The sequence below is a fragment of the Microplitis demolitor genome, chromosome 10, assembly GCF_026212275.2.
Source record: "Microplitis demolitor isolate Queensland-Clemson2020A chromosome 10, iyMicDemo2.1a, whole genome shotgun sequence".
Lineage (NCBI taxonomy): Eukaryota > Metazoa > Arthropoda > Insecta > Hymenoptera > Braconidae > Microplitis > Microplitis demolitor.
Genome location: NC_068554.1, coordinates 14,343,914 through 14,369,167, shown reverse-complemented (window position 1 = coordinate 14,369,167; position 25,254 = coordinate 14,343,914). Strand labels below are relative to the sequence as shown.

The window sequence follows — 25,254 nt, the reverse complement described above, 5'->3', positions numbered from 1 at the left end:
ACCGATAAGGGTAACCTCGTTATTGAGCTCCATAACGGGAAACAAATAATCAAACACCCAAGCAAATTAAAACCTGCATTAGAGTAATAGAAATAATTTTGTCGAAGATTATGTTTCAGGTAACTCGAAAGACCATGTGGTTCCTCAAAGGCCTCCTACTGCAGTGGCTTATTGATGGCGCAGTAGCAGAGTTCCTGACCATATCACCAAGCAAATTCAATCCAGGATTAACGTTCGATAAATTCAAAAAAATACATATGGTGGAACGAGAATGGAAAGTAATATCAGCTATCGACATCGGCACTCTGGTTAACCTAGCTTCACATCGAATAGAAGACAACATGCAAATCCGAGACAGTTGGATGAAATTTTTGACCGGGCCAGAATGTCTAACATACATGAAATATGAGACCTTGTCTCTGTTAAGCCAAGATAAAATAGATATCGTCAACAGATTGAAAAAAATCTTCAAAGCACAAAAAGTTCACAAGTAGATCAGCGAATGTCCAGGGCTCCTTGGTTTGGGTTCATTGGCAAAGCATCAAGAGAAGTTTTCGGCCTCATGGATATGGATGATCAAGAACACATCTCAAAAGAAATAGATAGATTATTTAAAGATCAAGCGGATATAACACACTTAATAGGTGAGAACACGCATATAATCAAGGCCGAGATAAACAAGATCCTGTCACATGAGCAGAAAACAGACCTCACGGTGAAACTATTGAACGACAGAGTTAATGAATTTGCTAGAGCCGGTCAACAGATGGAAAGGAAAATGGAATTTCGTCAACACCTGATGAAGCTTTCAGAAGAAAGAAAACGTCGCCTAGTCGCTCAAATTTGCTATCTGAAAGAGGCGGATGAAGCTAAACACAAGTTTAATAATTTTACTCACACTAGGGTGTATAGCCTTGGTAATCCATACCTGTAGGCAACACGGGTTTTCAAAGTCAAACCCTTGGCGGACATCCTTCGATATAAACAAAATATACAAGAAAAAACAAAATGAGAAAAACGACCTCGGAGAGGATAACATTGGATTCGAACTTACCTCCGCTATAGTCGAACCTCCACCAGAATTTAAAGATGTCTCCCATAATCCAAAGGAGAGCGGTGCGTCGCTCTCGACCAGCTACAAAACGAGCGTTGGGATTCAGACGAGCGCACTGCCCCAACAGGCTTCACCTGCCCCGATAGATCAAACAATCGCACAGAGCCTGGGAAATCCAAAATCAAAAAGGGTGACGTTCTCGACCGATAACATACTTGGGAAACAGACGTCCCCACAACGGACCACATTAGCACGTACACCGCCAAAGAGAGGAATCCGTTTAGCTGCCTATGAAATCTGATAACGATAAAAAGAAAAAAAAAAAAAAAAAAAAAAAAAAGAAAAGGAAAAACAACAACAATAAGAAATCAAATAATAACAATAACAGTGGCATACTTACTCCTTGTCAACTCCTGAAACCTGATCTTAATATTATAGCTACCCATCAGGTAGTACAAAATTAAAAGACGAAAGCCTCGTGAGTCAACCTTCAAAAAAAAAAAAGGAAGGGGGGGGAAGAAAATGGAGAGAAATAAAACAAATAAGAAATACTTGAAGAAAACTTAATTAGGGGAGGTAGAAATTAGCACGGAAAAACAAGTTCCGGATGCGAAATACTCCACACTCCTGAAGAATATGGTTCTCCGTCCGTAGCGGCTTGGGGTCGAACAATCGCCGGATTAAAAAAAGGGCATCATTGGTTTGTAAACGGCCATTGAGGAACCGGAGAGCACGTCTGCGAAGAATCCTTTGTCGAAGCGGCACGATCTTCAACAACAAGTCCGAGGGACAAGTATCAACGATGTCGGGAAATTCTTCGTTGAAACAACAAAGAAGATACTAAAAAAAAAAATTTTGAAAGTTTTTTTGAAAATTTTTTTTTAGGAAGAATTTTAATTTAAGTTTCAAAAAGGAAAATTTGATAAAGTTTTCATAGAAAGAATTTTTATTTAAAAAGAAAATTTTAGAAAATTTTCATAAAAAGAATTTTAATTCAAGTTCCAAAAAAAAAAAAAAAAAAAAAAAAAATCCCATGAAACAAATTTTAATTCAAAAAAGAAATTTTATAGAATTGTCCTAAAAGAATTTTCGATATAAATTTCAAATATCAAAATTTTGAAAATTTGCATAAAAGAATTTAGGTTGAGTTTCAAAAAGTAAAAATTTTTGTTTTTAAAAAAAAAAAAAAAAAAAAATGTTTCACAAAGGAAAAAAAAAAAGAGAAATAACGAGGTAATGATAAGAACTAAAAGAAAAAAAATTATAGAAAATCTTACCTCCAAAAAATTATGACAGGTGTTGCCCCAATAATCAAGCGGTGGCACAGCGGGAACTACCTCCCACACCCAATAACCGTGGATCCTCCAGCTGCAAAAATGCCAAATAGGATCTTTAGGGGTCACCCAAAACCCAGGTATTGGACGGAGTAACTCCAAAAGTGCACCACGTTCCATGATACAAGTTCAAACTAAACTCAAGGAAACTATTATTAAATTTTTATTATACACAACACTAATAACTTAACATCACACTGAAGAGAGTAATTTCACTTACAGTCTGTTTTAGAATCACAAAAAAAAAAAAAAAAAAAAAAAAAGAAAACAATTAAACTTCACACTAAACACTTTAATTTTACTTAATAAATAACAAATTTTCCTTTCGCGGATTTTAATCCTTGGAAAAAGGGGTTTATGCAAAGAAAAAAAAATATAAATGTACCTTCACTCACTAAAATCTCCAAGACGAATGACTTATTCTGTCGAAAGGAGTAATTGGATCCATAAGAATGTGTGATAAGATCGTAAAGCTACAATGTGTCCACGATTTAAGAGCAACTTTTTTCCACACATTAGAGTGAGCGAGAGGAAAAATAATATTATTCCAATGAGAATAAAAAGCATAATAAAGAAACCCCGGCGAATAGAGGATTAACACATTCAAATTATAAAATAATAAAACGAAATTTACAGGTAACACACACTTATAAAAATTCAGAATTCTCATTACAACGTGGGTTTTGGCACGGAGGATCCAAGATTGAATAAATGTCAGAATCAAGTACAACTTATCATTCCACGAAGTCTAAATATTTAAAAATTTTTTCTTTTTTTTTTTCTCTTCCTTTTCGGCAACTAGATTTCGAAAACCTTTGCAAAACCAAAATAATAAAAATTTCAAAGATATAGTTAATTAATTTCCTCTTCAACAAATCAAAAAAAAAATCAAAAATTTTTTCAAAAGACAAAAAAAAAAAAAAAAGGAAAAAAAAAACTCAAAAAATTTTTTCGAATAACTCAAAATTTTGAAAATTTTCGTAAAAATCGGAAATGTTTCAGAAAATTTACAAAATTTGAAAAACAAATTTTTTTTTTCCAGAGAAGGGAAAAAAAAAATCTCGAAAATTTGAAAATTTTTCGTGAAAACAAAAAATTTTTCAAATGAATCAAAAAATTCCATACTTCTAAAAAAAAAAAAAGGAAAAAAAAAAACAAGAATGTGTAAACTGTCGTAAAAACCATAAAAACCACCACAATTATAAGATTAAACTGAATATACTTGTAGAACACTATGAAACTATGTAGCTTGAACATTAAGTTTATTATTTAGATTATAGTACGTACAAACTTAAGAATATTGCTCAAAGCAAACGAGTTTATAGAATAGTCTTAGCATTTATTATACAGGGACGCAGTACTCAACAAATATCATAGAAATTTAACTGAAGTCAAAAATTGGCGCTGAACTCTCCAGCGGGCGAATGCAAGAGACCCCAGTGTACAAAGAAAGGTCACTGAAAGTACCCTTCCTTTGGGGGGGGGGATGCTGTTATATCCGGCTTGCCGTATATTTAAAGGGGCCTCTTTGCCGCGCTCGCTGTAAAGTGCAGCGTTAACAATTTTAAGGATAGCAACCTCGGCCAACACCTCGTTGCACGTCGTCAACGTTTCCTCCAATCAGGAAATTACACTTGTCTGTATTCTAAATTCATCCAATTATGCATTCTAAATTATTCCCTCCAGAACCGCGAACTGAGGTGATAAAAACAACGAACACCAAGGTGCGGCAGCCTATTACGCTTGAGAAGTTAATGTATCTTCCTTGCTGGCCCGCGTGAGTTCTAAACCGTGTTACATTTAGGCAACCCTTTTTCTATTTTCTATTTCTCTTAAACCGATTAGTTTCATTGTCATTCATGAAATCTAACCAGTCAAGTATACTATAAAATCTCACGGGAAGATCGTCTCGATATTGCACTCGAGGAGGCGTGGCAAGTTGCTTGTTACCGTTAAAATTTCTATTCAAAATTGTCTTTTCAAAAATATACTTTCTTATTCCAAAATCACCTCACGGGAAGTGATTTTTATAATAATTGTTAAGTGTGAAAATAACGATTCTCGTCCGAGTGAATTGCTGGAGTCGGAGATTTAGACCGTACTCATATGAGCTAAAGACTCAACAAATTCAAAGTGTAAAAGCCACAATTAAGTTTAATAGTTAAGTGTAAATCCAAGCGATTTAAGTTAAAGAAAGAACTTTAGTGTTAAGAACAATATAACATCTTGTGAACTGAGTACGGCGAGCCCATAGGGAAATATTTCAATAAACATCTATCATTGGAAAAACCGGCATATTAGATTATTTCTAATATTAAGAACCACATCCCTTTTTCCTGGACCAAATCATCTTTCGACCAGAGACCAACAGAAGCCGTTCACGAGAGTTGCAGTCCAAAACCCAACTGCCAGTAAGCAGCGAACAACGAAAGGTAATTGGAATTATCAATTTCACTAACTTATTGCATCCAAATTCTGCATCGAAACTATTGAGAGGCCCCCACGGGGTTTATCGTTCGAGTTCCCATAATAAAAATAAAACCTAGAGCTAATCCTCTAGGAAAATCATCCTGTTTGCCCGGTGCCTCCCACTTGAGGCCCACGCGACCATTCCCAATAAATTAATTATTATTAATTAATTAAATCCGGACATAACATGTCTGAGAAAAAAATTCTCAACATCACTTTTTTTAAACGTAAATAGGTTGATTCGAGAAGAGAAAGTAAAATTTTATACGTCCTAAGATATTGCAACTGATCCATTATAAATTTCTGTCAGATTCGCGGTTAATTTATGTTTTTATAAAGAGTTTAATTATCGGATCATTATTTTGAATAACCTATTTTTTTATGAAAATTTACCAGAATAATTTGTTTGAATTAATTCGAACTATTATCATGCTTTCAGTTTATCAAAAATAAAAAAATACAATTGTTTCTTCAGAAAAGCTGATTATAGATCTCTTATAGATCTATGACAGATCAATGGTATTCTCATTGATCTCGGATAGATCCACCGCCAATTTATTGCAGATTTTTTATTTTTTTGTACGGGAACACCCTAATATTTATGTTCACAAATATTCTTAGTTTAATATATTATTGAACCCTATTCAAAAATTAATTATGTATTTTTGAAAATTATACTCAACTACTTGTACTGAGGTAAAATAACATTTTACTAAAATTTCATAAAATTTTATACAATAATTTTCTTACGGACAGTTTGAACTAATTCGTCACTTTAACTTTGTAAATAGCTTAAATTACTGCCCCTTCCTCTCATCATAAGCTCCTTCTACTAATACCCCTCATTCAATAATATTCATAAGCATAGTTTATTAAATGGTCATCTTTTTAATAACACAATTTGTGTAGATGTTATTATTAGCACCATCTAGCGAAACACTGTCTCGTGCAGTTTAATGATTCAAACGCTGTGAAGTAAACGTTTCATTCACGAAGTTTTTTTCAGACGTTTAATTCAAAGGTTGTTTTGAGTTATGCCTAACGTAAGTATTTCGTTTAGTTCAAGTCATAATATGATCGGGAAAAAATTCACAACCTTACACTCACACCTTTTCGTTAGTCTGATTGAGCACGAAGGTTTTTGCTCATCGACTTAAAACAACAGAATGAATTTTTTTAAGATCGGAACAAAAAGATAGTATTCTAAGCCGAATACTCATAGTATCGTAATACGATCGATCTTCACAAAAGGTTTTCTTCAACTATCTAAGTACCTAAGAATCGTGACTGTGATTCAATCAGCACCCCTTTTTAAAATTAAAAAATCAATACTTAAAAATAGATATGTAAAAGTACTCAGTTTATAATCATCGGCTATTAATTTTTAATCACCTGAATTATCTCGCTTCGACTGTCAGTGAAATATCAACTACTTCGTGACAAGTAATCCATCATCAATAATGTAATTACCATCATCAAAAATCTACGGAACCAATTTATCTGTTCTATCCCCACTATCAATCAACCCTATAAGGAATGTCTCACATTAACGCGAAGATAGCGTGCAATAACGAAAGTTGATTTGCCAGAATACCCAAGTGGTATAGAGCACATATTTCTTCTGGACCACGTGTACACGTTTTAGTCATGTGTATATGCGTGATGTACAATGCTCTCCCTTCCCTGCCTTACCACGTCACTCTCACCCACCTCGAGTTAAAGTCCTCGGGGATTTAACGTGACGTATGTGGCTACCTGACGAGAGAAAACAATCTTCAAGAACATATCGCCTTTATACCTGCACTATCGCTTGAGACCATGGGCATTCAAAAGGGAATGAAGCGCTTCCAAGGGCTTTATATGTGTAGCTATTTTTTTAGCCCTTATTGTGGCAATTCAATTTCAACCTTGTCTAAATTCTTATTGCACTCATTTTTCGCAATATATTTTACCCAACACAAAAATGATAAATAATTCTAAGGATATTATTTCAATATTATAGATGGCCATGACCCACATAACTAAGTATATTAAATGAATCACTATAAAATTATTTTTCATAATCTTTCAAATAGTAGAAACAAGTAGAGCACGTTGGATAAATCATACATATTCAGTCGACAACATATCTGAGAGTAACGGTACCAGTGATCCGTCTAATTTATAGTTTAACTTATCTAAATGCGAACAGCGCTCGCGGTAAGGGTTGATGGGTAAAGGGGTTGCAAATAGGAAGATGGATAAAGGGGTTGAAAGGAAGAGTGGTTTAAGTCAGTGCAATAGCTGTAGCAGTAGCTGTCGTAGTACGGGGTAGTAGGAGGTGAAACTTGTACATGGAGTTTGGTTCGATCGGTGAACCGACTAAGATGGTATTCAACCCTTTTGGCTATTTAGCATTCCATCTTCGATTTCCGACAAGCTACCTCCTTCTTCCATCATCCCCAATGACACCCTTTCAAACTCGCACCTTGCTCTGAATCCACCGATCACTGTCATGGTTTATAATTTTTAATTAATCAAAACACAATTTTATTTTACATTCAAATATTTTATTATTAAAACAGTAAAGGGCAAAAGGGGGTAAGGTAAACAGTCGGGGGTAGGCAAAAAAATGAGACATTACTTCGCTCATCTTGTACGAGTTTCACTAATGGCGTCGTTATTTTAAAATACCGCGTTCATATTTTTCCGCGGGCTTGGATAGAACCGCGCGGAGTATGAGGCGTGGCGTGGATGGGGTATTGGGGTTTCAGGGAGACGGGGATAAGAATATGGCGAGCGAATCGAACTTAATCTAAGCCGTGCTTTGTCCTACCAAAGTTACCCTCTTATTTTTTTTGTTTCCTCTTTACCTCGGTAACCTCAAGCCCCCAACCGCTCTGTGCGACTAAAAACTACCCCTTGATTCTAAATCATGCACGGGATTATGGTGAAGCTTTCTCCGCCGTATTTTGAGGGACATTTAAATTCTTATACGCGAATAAATGGCAAAAATTTTACGCGCAATAAAGTATAGATTTCCGTTGGTAGTTTTTTCAGTTTTTTTTTTTTTTTTTTTTTATAGAAATTAAGGGGAAGGGTGAAAAGCCTGGAGTTCAAATGTATCTAACGGATGAAAAAACGTGGTCATAAAATCATTGATATGAAAATATAATACTATGTTTTGATTCATAATTTATTCACTAATATTTCACCCCTCCTCTCCCCCAAATACTTTAGAGAATTTCTTTTCATTCGACCTCTATCGAATTTTTTTATAAAATAAAATTATTCATTAGAAATTAATAATTGGAATAGAACTGATGAAAAAAGGTGAAAAAATAAAGGATGTTTAATATTTTTCTCATTCTTACTCACTCGATGCTGCATTCTTTTTCTTATTTCATTCTACCTTAATACAGAAATGTGTGTATATATTCACCCAAAGCCCCTCACCCCAAAAAACCACCCCCAAAGTTACAGCCGCTTCGGTGCCACAGGCTGTAACTCACCGCCACACGTAGCACCCTTACCGCGTGCACATTTACATAAATTATTGATCTATGAAACACTGGCGCGTCTGCAATGCCATTGCCACACGGTTTCATATATAGAGTTTAAGAAAGAGAACAATGTATTTATCTAGCTTTTTTTAAGGGTTAAAAAAATGACACTCCTTAATAAGATAAAGTTTAAAATACAATATCATTTTTTTTCTTTAATATGATCGCAAGTTTTTTTTATATTAGTAATCAGTATAATGTCCATAGAGAACATAAATAATACTCACAAATTTTCCTATTTCAAAAAAGCAAGGATATAATAATTAAAAAAAAATTCTGTAATTATGAAAAATTGGATTCAATTTAAAACTTGCTAAGCAATGAAAAGCAGTCCGATAATAAATTATTTAGAGCTATAGTGATCTCAAAAGATTTCTACAGATCTCAGAAGATCTTTGAAGGCTTCATAATTACCACGCAAATTGACTACTTATAAACTTCACTTACCCTTATCAGGGCATCAAAGATTTTTGGAAAAATTATGTTACAGTCCAAATATAGAACGATATCAATTTTAATTGTTCCTTCTTGAGAGAGCTGAATAGTCAAAATGTATTAAATGAATAATTATCAATTCATTAAGTGATTATGAAAATTGCGTTGAAATTATACTAGATGTAATTACAAATAAATATATATTATTTATTGGTACATTCTTGTTTGTTGAAAATGTAAGTTTCCAAAATTAGTATAGAAGAAATTAGTTCATAATAAAGTTTTAAAATAGAGTTTGATTACATGAAATCGTATAAATTAGTTCCTGGAATTTTCACGAGGGTGCAGCATGTGTTGGGTAGCAGTAGATTAACTTGAATGAATATTTTTTTAAACTATCACATTTTTTTCCTAAAATAAAATCAATGTCTAGTATAAGCTTTTCAGAAACGCCAAAAAACTTAAAAAAAGTTATTTTTAATTACTTTTTTATTAATTTAATATTTTTCGAAGCATTCAATCCATTCAGAAATTTTGTTCAGGGTTGACAATTTATTTAGATACTTGAAAATTTCAATTTTTAACAATAAACTTTCTTCATATCATGCTAAAATTCGTTGACAAAAATAAAAAAAATGTGTTCTTTTTTAATGAAACCCCACGTTTGGCGTGAGACGATCCCATATAAATTCTTACTTATTTTCCGAAGTTGAATACTTTTACTGGCAAGTAATTGCAAATTTTTAATATTTCAATATTCAAAATTTGCGATTATAATAAATTAAATTATAATAAATATCAAAAATTTCATGTCTACTGTTATGGAAAAAAAATTAATAAACGCAACTAAAAATTCATTAGTATTAATAAGTAATTATTAGTGATCATTAATAATCATCAATATTACGATTAGTAAGTCTACTTCACGATTGAAAGTGGTATCAGTATCTATCATGTTTAAGATAAAAAAAACTCAATCCTCAAAATTTCTTATTTAATCTCTATACCAACACAGTAAAAATTCATAAATTGTTTAATCATCACGATTCATATTATTTGCAGTGTCAAGATTATTGAGATTCCTATGATAAATATATCGACCTTCAAACTAATCTTAAGCATTAAGTCCATGGTTTGGTGGAGTGGTACAAGCTTCAACTGATTGTATCGTCACATTCACAACTATTTTGTCGTTGACAAGATTTGTTTTTTCTTCTGCCGTTACATAACATAGTAATAAAAAACAAGGAAGAAATCCGATAACAGCTTGAAAGTACTCACCCTTGATATTTATATCACCTAGCTAATAAATCAATTCCAATGAAATGGCAGGGCTGAATCAATGGGTACAATATAAGTGTGGTAGTAGGGAGGTTGAGTTTGGTTTTTGGTTGCGGGTGCATTCGATCTGAAAATAAGGATTTACATATTCATGCAAGGCTCTCTCATTCGTTGGATACAGAGAGTATGGAGGCAAAGTCGAATAGTGAAGTGGTTTTAGGGGTTTCAGGGTTTCTAGGAAGTATGGGGAAGTCAAATGTGGTTGGTATGAGGCAACTCAACGTGATGCTTCGGATATAGAAAATAAGGGGTTGAAGGATTGTTGGGGGTTTTAGGAGGTTGTACAGGTTTGGGGGTTACATTTTAGGCACAAGTGGGTGGGATGAGGATGAAAGAGACATCAACCTATTGGCATTTCCGTTAGATACACACTGATATAGAACTAACTCTCTTGCTCTGTCTCTCTCTCTCTCTCTCTCTCTCTCTCACACACACACACACACACACATCCACACACACACTCTTACGCTCGAATCAAGAGTATAGTTTGTAATGGGATTTTCAGGGAAAGCCCGTTGGGAAAAGTGTCGAGTTGTCGCTCGTAATATATCGACGCTAAAGCACCTACACTTGAGTGGATTGGAAATGATATTGTACTGTACCAAGGCATTCACATAATCCAGTATGTGAATGTGATGATTCAAAACACATACCTACAAATCAAAGGAATGATAAGAATTATCATTGAAATTCACAACTCGCACCACTCATTTAAACTTTTTGTTGATTTCTTTGAAAAAAACTTCTTTAAATCACAAGTGGATTTTTTGTTCCCACTACAATTTGAATTATTTGATTTACTATTACGAAATGTTACTGTTGAAAAAAGAGATTATCAATTGGGCTGAGCGAGATGGAAAGAAGTAAATATTTGATAAAATGACATACGATAAATATTGATAACACAGGCTTCAAAAGTTGGAGTGAATACGGATTTAATTCCAATCTGAATTTACTCCGTTACTCAGAGCTCTGGAGTTTCAAAAATGAATCACTTCGCATGGGGAGTAAATAGGAATTTTTTTTTGAGCGAAGTAATCTTGGACTCGAATTTTATTTTAGGCCGTATTCATTTTGGTCTCGAGTTTTAACACTTGAATAAATTTATATTTACTAGAAATAAATTTTTTGTGATAAATAGAATTATTTCAATTAATAATTGTTTTAGGTATTAATTAATAATTAAACATAATATATTATGTTTTTAATTTACAAAATGTTTTAGTAATTTACAAAATTATAATTTCATACAATACATAGTAAAAACATTAAATTATTTAATAATTATAGTGACAAAGTTTTAATAAGGATATATGACACTTCAGTAAATATAAAATATTACCTTATGGTGAGGTTGATTTGTCATATAACAGTTTCACATTAAAACCAAATGTGTCACAAGTGTATTATTTTAATACACATTAATTGTGTTTGATGTTTAAGGCCATAAGCAAAACTATAGTTTTTTGTAATCATTTAAAACACATTTCACGAGGTGTTAAATATCTATGAATTTCTCATGACGTTTCATTGTTATTTGGCAAGTGTATTAATTTTGACTAAACACTTGGTTTTAGAGTGTTGTGACACAATGGAACTATATTAATAATAAAGAATTAAAAATTTATTTCTTCAAAATGCCGTAATTATTTCTGTACTCAATATGCATTGTTACACAATATAAATGGACAAAAACCGATGAAATTCTCATACAAAATAAATACGATTCTAAAACCCAAATTGTAAAAAATATTTAAATTTATGATTTATTTTGAAATAGATTAAATTTTTGACCTAAAAGAATAACCTCCTAAGACCTCAAAACGTTGACATCCGATGTTAACTCGATTTTGGAAAATCGGGGTGAACACAATAACCGAATTTTTGAAAATTCTCAATTTTTTTAGCAAGAAGTTAAAAACAAAAAAAATAAGAACTAAAAAAGTTGAAACGTTCAAAAGTAATAAAATACTAAATACAGGTCCGTTTATTTTTTGTAGTAAATACACGACAAAAATTTAGCAAAAGCAAATGTTATCCACGACTTTATACTTTAAATCTGCCCTATAAATATTACGCTCCTTTGGAGCTCCATCGTAATACAGAGGGTGGTTTTCCAAAAGATTGGCTCGCGGTATACATAGAAATCGTTCATCTCTACTTACTACCTCCAATGTATACATATACAAGGATAAGAAAAAAACAACGATAACTTAAGTATTTCGTCCCATAGTATCCAGCTTTGAAATCCACCCCCATCTTATATTCCATTGGACTGTAAAAGCAACTGACTATTCGTCATCTCCCAAAAGTTTTTTTTATTCTTATAAAACAGACCGGACGATTTTAAACTACTAAATATTCCGTTCAATAAGATGATATTTATTCTTATTAAAATGAAAAATATACAGTCATATATTTATGTACAAATATATTAACGTAGGTATGTAGATAATGCAATAGAAAAAAAAATTTTTTGTAATGAATGGATGAATTTTTTTCTACTGAATCTAGACAAAAGTATGATGCTTAATGATACATAATACATAATACATCTCATTCCTTGTATATTTATATATATATTATGTTTTTTATATCACTCATGATTAGAAAAAAAAATCCTGTACTCGCGTCATTATCACTCCGACAAATAATAATCACCTCTGCAATAGTGATTTTTTTAAAAGCCATGTATTTCACACTCTGATTATTATCGTCTCGGCATTCTTTCATTGAAATAAAAAAAAATGAAAGTTAAATATAAAAGAAATGTGTAAATAGAAAAGAAGTGAAAAAAATAGGAATACTATTATTCATTTTTTTTTTATATTGAGTTGGATTTATTCATCTAAATCATTGAGTAATTTGAAATATTTATCTGGAGAGATGTTGAAAAGTTCTTTTCCAAGAAAGAAATAATTTAGATATACTATTGTAGACCGACTTAGATCCAAAATTTATAATAGATCTATGTTAAAAGACCTTTGATGATCTTCAAAGATTTCACAATAATATCAATTATGTATATAAATTCCTGCGGATCTACGCAAATTGACAAGTTACAAACATCAATTTTCTTTATTAGAGTCACAGAGCTTGTCAATCTTCGATAATTTTAGTGAATTTTCACAAATCTTTGTAGATCTCAAAAAAAAAAAAATTCCGGCAACTATGAGATCTTCCTTGATCTTCGTAGATCTGCTAGAAGTAACGTAGATCTAATTTTCGGAAAAATCAGATATTTGTTGATCTACTGCAAATCTCCATAGATCTACTGCAGACCAATGGAGATCTAAGTATTTTTCACCAGGCAACTTTATTTATAAAGGGCGTGGAGCATAGAGTAGTACCCAAATATTAGGTATAAATCATCAGTTTCAGCATTAGCCAATCAACGAGTAGAATAACCGTAGAAATTTCAGTATGTTTTGTTGGCTAAATCATGATTGAGTGGTTTTTGGAGGTTGAAGTGAAAAAACTGGACCATGATTGAAAAAAGTGATAGATGTGTACTTAAAAAAAATTTTCAGTTAGATGTGGCCACTTAAATACAAATTACCTTATTAGAAAATATGTGAGAGTTAAATGTAGAACAGAGAGCGATAGTGAATGGAGGGGTTTGAACGTTGTTAGAAGGGTTCAGTAGTAAAACAAGGATAGTATGGGGTATGAAGTGATTGATATACAGACACGCCACAGAGTGCCAACTGGTATATTGCTGACTCTGTCATATAGATATGTCTCACTGTGATTTTCAACAAATGACAATGACGTATTTTGTAATTTTGATTTTTAGACGGTAATTTAAGATTATATTGATTTATAATTTGGAGATTTGAATTCATATAATTTATCCTTCTCGATCCATTGCTCTACTATATAAATTATGATTATGATGATCATAATTACCAAAGTGAATAACCTCAAGAAGAATACTTAGATTTCAAGTACACTGAGATAAAAAAAATGTATATTTTCAAAAAGAAATGTTTGATTTCAGTATTTCAGTTTTTAAAATAGTACCAAACAATTATTTTATTCCATGAAGTAAAATGATTACTTTATCCAAGTATTTTATTTACATGTTCAAAACTAAGAAATAAATTTTATTTAATCAACAAAATATTATTAGACATGCCTTTTTTTATTAATAAATAATTTTATACTACCTAAGATTTGAACCTAAACTAATCACGGAAAAACTTATGACTTACGCTTTAGCACGCTTAGCCACAATGGCCTATTGGAAATTATGTTTGTAATAAACTCTTACGTTATTCATCAATGTTTGTCATCTTTAATATTAATTTACACACCCGCACAAAAAAATATATATCCCGGCAAAATAGTATATATCCGGCTTATATCTTTATAGTATTATCGTATGTATGCTATTTTGCTGGCATATATTCCCGAATATATCTCTTTCCATGTGGAAAACTAAATAATAAAATTTAAATATTTAATAGTTTATAGAAATAGCTTTCGAAAAAATTGAAATATTTTTATTAATACCAATAAGAAATTTTATTTTTTCATAGAAAATTTTTTTGTTAATGCATGAATTTTTTTCTAATTTTTAATTATGTCTTTCTTCAATTGCTTTTCTTTTAACTAAGGAAGAAATTCCTTTATTGAAGTTTTTTAATTCTAATGAATTTGAGAATGTATCAAATATAGAAGAAATATTTGCTTACTTTAAACCATTCACGCTTCAAAAAATTTATTACCAAAGTAGACTAATAGTTACTTAAAATAAAAGCTATCATTTTCATTTTAATAAAAATTACTTATTGCACAACTTATGTTGCGAAGCATCAGAGTGTGCTTTACGATCGAAAAATTTTTTTCGCCTCACTTCGACAACTATTACAATTATTATACCTTTGTTAGTTTACGGAATTAAGGTATGTTGCATACTATTTTGAAGATAATTTAATGGAGATTAATTCCATACTTTTCAAAAATTTACTTAGTTCAATAAAAACGAAAAAAACATCAAAATAGTTTAAAAAAATTTCCTGTCCGTCATGTACAAATTCCGTATACATAATAACTCGCGATAAAATCCAATAATTGAATCAAATTTTTTTTTTTTAAATTCTTTGAACGATTTGTAGGTCTCCTATTGCGAATGGCTAGGTAACTCAGTGTCGTTTAATTACAATTGATAAAAAATAAAAAAGGCTGCATAACTATATCTATATATATCTATGTAAAATTAACATGGATGGTGATATACCTATACCTATACATTATACGTATGTTTACTCCACCAAGGACGCTTGCGCATCTTAGTACAGCTGATTTTTTTTTTTTTGCTAACTGGTCAGCCTGAACTTTTTCAATTCAATTTTTTTTTTTTTATTTACATATAATTGTTTTTTGTTATTAATCGAGATATTATTAATAGGTTCTTTTGTAATTATTAAAAAAACTGATATAATTAAAAAAAAAAAAACAATAAATTTTGATAAAAGAACATTGTAGATGTTTTAAATTTATCCGTGTTTTCTGCCATTTTTTTATAATTATTTTATTATTTCATAATAAATGAGCATTATGAGCCGTGCACTTTTGGATTTTCCAAATTTTTTTGAGTATTTCTGGAAAGGAGAAAAATAATTACTTGGATTTAATTTTTTTTTCTCTCTGTGTTGGGAAAAATTACTACCCTGAAAATCTGTGACTCAGGCTAGTACTTCTGAAACAATGATATCTTATGCTCAAATCATCAAGCTGTTATCGGATTACCCTATATTTATCTCGAACTCATTATTTAAAGTATAAAAATCTAGAATTTTAATTATAAGTTTCCGAGTTCGAGAGCTGAGCATCTAAAATTATAACTTTTGTCTTAGATGTTATCATTCATAGTATCTTAACGGTCAAGATCTTAGACATCTTTGCCAAAAGTTGGAGACTTGAGTACTTATATTTTCGTAAGTTTAATTTAAGATGTAAAATAATTATTATTTGCTCTGAGTATTTGTTGCTTGAAAAAAAAAAAAAAAAAAAAAAAATTTTATTAGATATGATTATTCGCGTAAAAATATTCGGTTTAATCTACATTCATCACAAAAAATCTCATTGATACTGTCCAGCAATTTTTTCTATGAAAAAAACTCTCCATGGTAATGAGATACGCGAAGCCATAGATAGTGAAACGGTTTCAAACGAACGAGCGTCTGACTTTAGCTTCAAGCGGATGACCACCGTAGAAGTATATATATATATATATATATATATATGTGTGTGTGAAAGAGTCTAAAGGTAGTATTAAAGGTTAGCTGGGATAGATGATGAAGAGGGAGACCTGTAGGACGGGGGATTGAGGACGAGATGAGCCCGGTGGGTAGATCCGATCCCCGATATTTGCGCCAGGCCACTCACGGTACTCAACGAGTACCAGCATATCTAGAGAAAAGAGTGGACGAGTCTGAGTAAGCTTACTCTCACGAACAACTCTATATATATATATATATATATATATATATATATATACGTGCCTATGGTTTTATGCTTTAATTCCTTCGACGGATTTAATTCTCATATTCGTATTTGTGGGTATCTCCAACGTTCCCCCACTTATTATAAAGCTCACACTACTACACTTTTATCTTCATCTAAAATGCTTTAGTCATACCACTATATCTCTTTTTGTGTTAACCTCAAAAGTTCTATACCTCTCAATTCTCAAACCCTCATTTCATTCATTGCGTCTCATCCTCAGAGATATAACGCGCCATGAGCTTTTAGTTGATTTTATCAATAATTTTTGTTTTTATTTTTTTTCTCTGTCTTTTTGCAGTTCGACTTGTGATAATGGGATTCCATCTTTGAAGCCAATGCAATGAAAATAAAAAAAATCCTGTTTAGATAATAATTTCACGAACTTATTGTCGTATTAATTCAGTGAACATTATTGGAAATAAATCATAGACGATAAGAAATAAATAAGAGAAAATAATTTAGATCTACGTTGATCTGAAGTGGGTCTATGGAGATCTGATTTTTCCTAAATTTAGATAAACCTTACCTATAGCAGATCTCCAAAGATCACGGTAAATTTTTTAGTTGTCAAGTCTTTTTTTCGAGAGATCTCTGACGATTTATGGAAATTTATTTAATCATCAGAGATCTGCGATATCCTACAGCAGCCCTAATAAGAAAAATTGGTATTTATGACTTGTCAATCTGCTTAGATCTACATAAATTTACACAGATCTTCATTGATATCATTGTGAAATCTTCGAAGATCTACTAAGATCAGTAGAGATCATTAAAGCTCGTCATAGGTCTGAAATCATTGACTATCTGCCTAAATCATCAGAGGTCTTCTGAAATCTATTCCAAGTTTTGGATGTGGAATCTTCGAAGATCTTCTGAGACCAGTAGAGATCTTTCGAGATCACCATTCCAACTTTTGCGAAAACTTAATTTAATTCCAAATTTAATCTTTGATTGGTTGAAATCAACTATATCTTTATACCTTTCTATATCGTTTTACTAGGTCTTATTCTCCAACTGATCCAGTCTCAATGCTTTCTCATTTAAATTTGTACTCTGATTAAGTAGCTTCTACACTTATTAATCTATGCGAATCCCAGACTATCTCGACTTTCATACTCTCAACTATCCTTTTTCGTCCTCTTTTCCCTTCAACCCTTTTCACCTTTATCCCATGTCACTCAAAAAATTATTTCCAACATTATAAATTCAATTTAATTATAACAAAAGTATGAAACCATTTTTAGTGTTGTAACAAAAGCAAGTAATCTATTAATGTTGATGAAATGAGCTGACGTTATGACATTTTTTTTTTCTAAAAGGGTCGAATATTTAAAAAGGCAAGAATGCCGAATTTTATTCAAAAGAGCGTCTGACGATCTACAATAAAAAGGAGAATACAACAAAAACAATAGACAAGCTCTCCTACAATTCAATAAAGAGGATAAGAGTCAGCGGCGTTAAAACTGGAAGTAGAAAAAAAATAGAATAAAACGGAGATAGATATAAAACGTACTCAGGTACATCAATAATATAAGTTTGCGTATAAAAAGCTTGAGTGGAGATACCCCGGGATGTAAAATAGGATGGAGATAGTATATGGAGGTATTGCAGAAGGCATTAGAGCTGGAGGAGTGGAGAAACCATTTAAAGAAGGGTCAAAAGGATAACAAATATGACATCAATTTTAAGGCACAAGGGAAAGAGAAAGCAATCAACTGCTGGACCCAGACATTTCATCTCTTTAGTTTTTTTAACTCTTTTCTCACTCCTTTTCTCATGCCACCCACCCTCGCACTTTGCTCTCTCTCTACTTGGCCCCTTCCTATGTCACAAAGACTCGATGACGGTGAACCCACTGCGGCCGTCGAGCCTAGAGTACCGACGATTTCGACCACCCCTCAGAATTCTAACCATTCTGCAGTGTGTGCGACAGACTTTGAGCTTTGACAAACCTAGAAAATTTACATCCGAAAGAATGAGAACGAAAAGTTGATGAGATGGGATCATGTTACGGAGTTATACATTCTTTATATGAAATAAGGGGAAAATGACAAAACAAATAATCAACAATGCTGTTTTCCGATCTGATTGTGTGTCAGATATTTCGTAGCTTATAATATAAAAAAAAAGCGCTATAATCGTTCTTGTAGGAAATTTATCGCTCTTCAAAAAAGGTTAACTACACTTTTTTCGTAAATTTAAAGATTAAGTGATATCAAAGCTCAAAATTGATAGATTTGAAAAATGTTTTACGATTGAAATCCTATAACTCTTCGGCAAACAGATATATACTTAGGCTTTAAACAATTATTCGTCGGAAATTTACCGCTATACAAAAAGCTCTATTAGATTTTTTTGATAAACCCAACCATTTGAGAGATATTTAAGCTCGAAGTTGAAAGACAAATTTCACAAAACAACTCAAAAATTCTCTCTGATGAGATGAAAAATTTCTGCTATTTTATGTCTATGTGTTAGAGAGTCAGAAAATTTCAAACAAAAACGCCAATGTTTTTAAACAAATCAAACTTTGACCTTCAATATCTCTCGAATGGTTAAATTCACGAAAAAAACATAAGACACCTTTTTTGAAGAGCGGTGAATTTCTTACAAAACTAGATATGATTCATTGCTGTACACTTATTTCAAGCAAGTACTAAAATTATGCACATTGTACTGAAATGGTAATGTATCATTACTTAGGAAGGATTAAACGGCATTAGAATAAATTTTTTATTTTTTTTTATTATTTTTGGATCAAAAATAGATGATGTATATCATGGCCAAGTAAAGAAATCTAATTTAGTAAATAACGGACACCCTAATACATAGTTATAACCTATAACTATATAAAAAAAATATACGTATGACTATATATGACCATGCATGCTCTAAATATGCTCATTAATAAACTACTCGTGACAAATGCAACACATATGGCCATGTATGGCCGTATATAGTTCATATATGAAGCATATGAATGTAATGGCCATACGTGGGCATACCAACTTTTTAATACAGTCATGCATGGTCATGTATGAATCATATAAGGCCATATATGACCATTACGGTGCTTCATTGGAAACGAACATTTTTTTTCTTTTAGCAGACACCAGGAAATTTTGTTATTCATGTTGAGAGAAAAATTCCCTGAAAATTTCGGCTCTTAATTTCTATTTTAAGTACATCCTCTCGAGCATCATAGTTTTCCCATTTAAAAAGCATGTAAATTGAATAACTTTTCTTTTAAATTACTATAACTTAGCACGGTTTTGAGCTATCGTTTTGAAACCAGTTTTCATTTGTAGAGTAATTGTTTATTTTCAAATGTGTACAAAACGGGTTTGGTCTAATTCGATCCATGTCGATTGCATCAGCTCCGAAATTCAATTTTTCACTTTTTTCATTTATTTTTGATAATAGTGAAGAAACGGCACATCTTACGAAAAATATGCATGTGAATAATCTTTTAGAAAATTTTTTTTTCTACAAAATTGCTCATTACATTTATATTACTAAAGTGCACTGTTCATGAGATACATGCATTTTAACATTTTACAGCAAAAAAGATTAGTACTAGACTAAAGTTACAATTTTTTTCACTTCCCACTAAAAAAATTGCAAATTTTCAAAAATTCGGGAAGTTATTGGTTTTACTCCGATTTGTGAAAATCGAAATTCCAACAGATGTCGACGTTTTAAGGTTCTAGGAAGCTATTCTGACTAAATTAAAGATGATGTCTAAGTGTATGTATCACATTTATGTACATTTATTTCATAGAACATAATCTGGAGTAAAAATTTAAAAGCCGCTTCGTTATTAATGATTTTCGATTCTTAACTACTCAATAACTTGTTAGAAATTGAAAAGTTCATAAAAAAGCATTGTAATAGCATTTTCGAGCTCAAATAGCTCGAAAACAGCGAGAAATTTTTGGGCTGGTCCGCAGGGCTGACTGACGCTCAGATTTTTTTTTTCGTTATTCTTGGATGTTTCAAAAACTTTTTAATCGAACGGGTCCTAAATGACATCAGCTCTAGAACTCAATGAAAGCTTTCGTTGACTACCAAGAACGTGTCGATCGAATCATCCGTTCGAGAGATATCATCAACAAAATAATTTAAAAAATCTGGGCATCGGTTGGCCCTTCGGGCCAGCCCTAAAATTTCCCATTGTTTTTGAGCTCTTTTTAGCTGTCATTGATTTTTTATGGGCTTTTCGAACTCAAACACATTATAGTACATTATGTCATGATTTATCCAGGGATAATATTATAAAATGTTATTTTTTTCATTCTTCGTTGTCGATATCTTTTGAATAAATTGACGGATTTCGATGTTCAGTATAGCAATATCAGCGAGGTTTATTGATTTCTACAGCTAATTAAAATTTGAAATCGATCGATTCAATTTTTTGGAAGATTTAAAAAAAAAAAGACGTGTGGCACTTGGGGACTGCCGCGGTAAAGCTATTGCATAGCATTTCGTATCAACTTATGCAATTATAATTATTTATTTATTTTATTTATGCAGTATTTCTTTTTCTTTGATATTAATTCAAGTTACACTTTTTGAGCGTGGTGACCAATAAGAAAACAAATTTTTCTTTTATTAAATAAATAAAAAGTTAATATTGTTTAAAATATTTTTATTATTTTACAATACATGTGGGTTTTATTATCTTACAGTAGCTGTTGGTTATTCAGGAATATTTATCATTGAAACTATAGGCTTATGATAACTGAAATAAGAAACATAAGTTTGCGATTTAATATCCTCTAAATACCTAGAAAATACCGCGTCAATGGTGGTCCCATATTTTGTTGTGGACTCTTGTGGATCATTATTCATTTTCAAATTCAATGTTTTTGATAGAAAAGTTGTCAACCGCTCTGATTTTTTATTAGCGAAGTTAATGTTGAAATCGACGAAATTTTTGAAGTTGACGAAATTTCCTTTGACGTTCAGCATTTGATTTTGGTACTGTTTTTATTATTTCTCCATTTTTCTTCAAATCTTTCTGACGCTGATAATATGCCCTTTGACGTGCATTAGTTTTTTTTTCTTTTTAGCTCTATACGCTTTTCTTCTCTATAAAACGAAAATATCTAGGTATAAATAATAGGTATAAATAATTAGGTATAAATAGTGTAATGACACACCAAAACAAAATTATTCATTTATAAAAAAATAACAATATTAAGAAGTGATTATCGAATTTCGCGCGATGTACAATTATATAGATATAATATCATATATACTTTCTCTGCGCGGCATTCATGTGCATTATCTATACACCAAAAACAAAGGTACTGAATAGTACACGTGCTTGGTTTGATGGTTTCTGTTATATACATAATGAAGAATGAATTCATGTATATATATATATATATATATATATATATATATATATACATATTGAGAATCGAAATTGAGAATTTAAACTATACGCGTGTGTGTGTTTGTGTGTATAAAAGAGGGCTACTTTTAATATCGCTCATTTTAATATCAAAAATTTAGGTTATCTTTATAGCAGTATTATATTTTCAATTCAAAATTAATACTGCATTTGTGATAATAATAAAATTTATGCATATAGAGTACTCACTCATTTTCTTTCACTATTTTTTTATGACTTTCTTCATTAATAATAAATGCACTTTGTTCATTCATATTCAAAACACTTTATACACAAATTTTACAAGTACAGCTATTCACTGTTGTACATAAATACCTATACACCTATATATTTTCTCATAAACAGCTGCTTATGTATTCGTCCGATTTCGGAGCAGCTCGTCTCGATTCGTGCGAGTTTCGTAGAGTCGTACAATACGTCTAATCGCACGCACACAACGCCGTGTCGAAGACTGCCGAACTGAAACGACGTTAGACGATGCACGGCCTTCAAGCCACACCTCCGTGCCCGTCGGAGTGGGGAGCGTGAGGTTTTTTCGTTACGGATTTTCTGGATTCGGTCCCCGCGCTCAAGGCCCGCGATAGAAGCTATGAAATAGCTTAAAAATAATAATAATAAAAACGTTTTTTACAATTTTTTTCTCGAACGATATCTCTCGAACGGATGGACCTATTAAGACGGTTGAAGTAGAAATTCATGCGTTTTATTGAGTCCTAGAGCTGATCAGATTTTGGGATTGATTAATGTAGTCGTTTTTAAGAAATTTCAAAAAAACTAAAAAAAAATTTATTTTGTAATTTTTTCGACAACGGTTTCGCTTGGACGAATAAGCCGATTTTGATAGTTGGGTGGCATCCGACGGTGCTTATGAAGTTTTAGAGCTGATTAGATTTCCGAATCAATCCATCGAGTACATTAGAAGTTATCCAAAAAACACATTGTTGAAAATTTTATTTTTGGAATATTTCCGAACGCACCGTATCGATCAATCTCAATTTTTCACAGCTTGTAGGAATTAACAAGCCATGTCAAATACTTTCTTGGAGATCGGAATCGGTGCATCTGTTCAAAAGTTACAGATATTCACATACGTACATACGTGTGTACGTACAGACACACACACATACAGTCGGTCATCAGCTTGAAATGAGTCAGAATATTTTCCTAGAACCTCAAAACGTCACGATCTGTTAGAAATTTAATTTTCGAAAATCAGAACGAAACCACTAACTTCCATTTTTTTGAAAATTTTCAATTTTCTTAGCGAGAAGTTAAACAATTTTGTTTTCGTTTGTCTCAAATATTTTAGAAACTATCCACCTGGTCGATTTAAAAATCTTTGCATCCCTAGAACTTGATAAAAGCTATAAATTATTTCCATGAACGTCTTAATCAGATACTTCGTTTGAGAGATATCGTCGACGAAATAATACAAGAAAAATGCTTTTATTTTTTTTCGTTTTTTTCGAAGCGCTTGAAAATATCAGAATAATCAAAGGTACTTTTGTGTTCAAAAAGTTCGAACATATATTGGCACTAGTGTTCTTAAACTCCATTTATAGGAAAAAACGATAGATTCAAGCTTGGCGGAGGCTTGGCGAAAGATTTATCAACTCTGGGGGAAGCTTAAAATTCAAGCTTCGCCCAAATCTATCTAAGCATTGAAATGATAACACCGAACCAAGCTTGAAAGCCAGTAGTGTCAAGACTGCATCTTAGTATTGGTCCAATATCGAGAGCCAGTATTGTATCAAGACTGTAGCTAAAGAAGCGCCTACACTTATTAAAAATAATTAAAAAAAAATACCAGTAGACATGTGCGTGATGGTAACATATGGAAATAAATTTGTACAAAAGAGAAATCGGGTAGACCAATGGAACTACTTTTTTTTGCAATTGTTGGGTCTTGAACCTGGTCCTTCATTAGGCAAGTGTCTTATGCACCAGGCTATTACGCTATACATAGAAGCCAGAGGTTTTTAGGTGCCATTTGTTATTTAGACCGGTAAACCAGGGCTTGAGTATTGGCTAAATCTTGCGCAAAAACTAGCAAACCAAGACTTGTCAATTAAATGCCTGTTGAATCTTAGTCCAAGATTGGTAAACCGAGGCTCGTCACTTGAACGTTGGTCGGATCTTGGACCAACCTTTGGGGGCCGAGCCTAGATAGCCCAGTATTGGGCCAATCTGGTCCCGTTGTCAATATTTTTTTCCTACAGGGGTCCTTGAACTTGAAAACAGCAGGGAGTTTCGGGGCTGGTCCGCAGTGTCAACTGGTTTACAGATTTTATTTCTTAAGGGATTGTATTATAAAATTACTACAATTTTGTTCGCTTAACTTGATGGTAAAAATAAAATTTTAGCCGTGTAATTAATTAAAAAAAAAAAAAAATCAGATATTTTGTCAAAATAAAAAGTAAATAAAATAAAATACTTAGAAGAGATGAAAAGATGATAAGTCAAGTAAGAAAATCATCTCTCCCTGAGGAGTAAGAATAAGAAGTCAATGGTGTAACGGCTATGGTGAAAATACCGTGTAAACATTTGCAATGGATTTGCGAGCTATTCAAATGGTTAAATTCTCTTAAGAATTTCGTTTGCACAACCAGGGATCGCAAACCCCTTCTACTTCCTTTTCACCTCTACCTCTTAAACTCTCTCACCCCTTCGTATTCTTATTCTTATTTTTCTTATTCTAAGACGGAAATTCGAGCTTTTGTATTTCTAACAATTGATATTCTTTACTCTGTAAAGAAACAGATTTCATCCCTCGCTTGAACAAATACTCAACTTTCAACTCCCTTTTCTACCTTCCGTTCAACCCATCCTTGCTTCACGTCATAAACTGTTTAATATTTTTTTCTTTTTTTTATCATAATTATTGTCAATATTTTTCAAATAAGGCATTCAAAGAAATAAGTAGAAGGTAAATAGTATTAAAATAAAAATATAAAAAAATATTTGAATATGGCTTACTTGCGTGCAGCCAAAAAGTTCGATGCAGTATATTGTATTGCATGTTTGTAGGCATTGATAATTGCTTTGCAACTAATTTTTTTTACTTCTTTATATTCTTGCAATATTTTTTTTATAAGGGTATCTGCAATGAGATAGTAAAATTGAATACAAACTCATTCATAAAAATAA

General features: G+C 31.9%; 1 long non-coding RNA gene across 1 annotated transcript; it reads right to left on the bottom strand.

The window, feature by feature from the left end:
* Positions 1-21,319: 21,319 nt before the first annotated feature.
* Positions 21,320-22,395, bottom strand: LOC106693485 (uncharacterized). The gene is made up of 2 exons (XR_001345160.2): positions 22,297-22,395; positions 21,320-21,779 (listed from the first exon to the last, which is right to left on the bottom strand). It is a non-coding gene; the product is annotated as an uncharacterized LOC106693485 (long non-coding RNA).
* Positions 22,396-25,254: the final 2,859 nt, after the last annotated feature.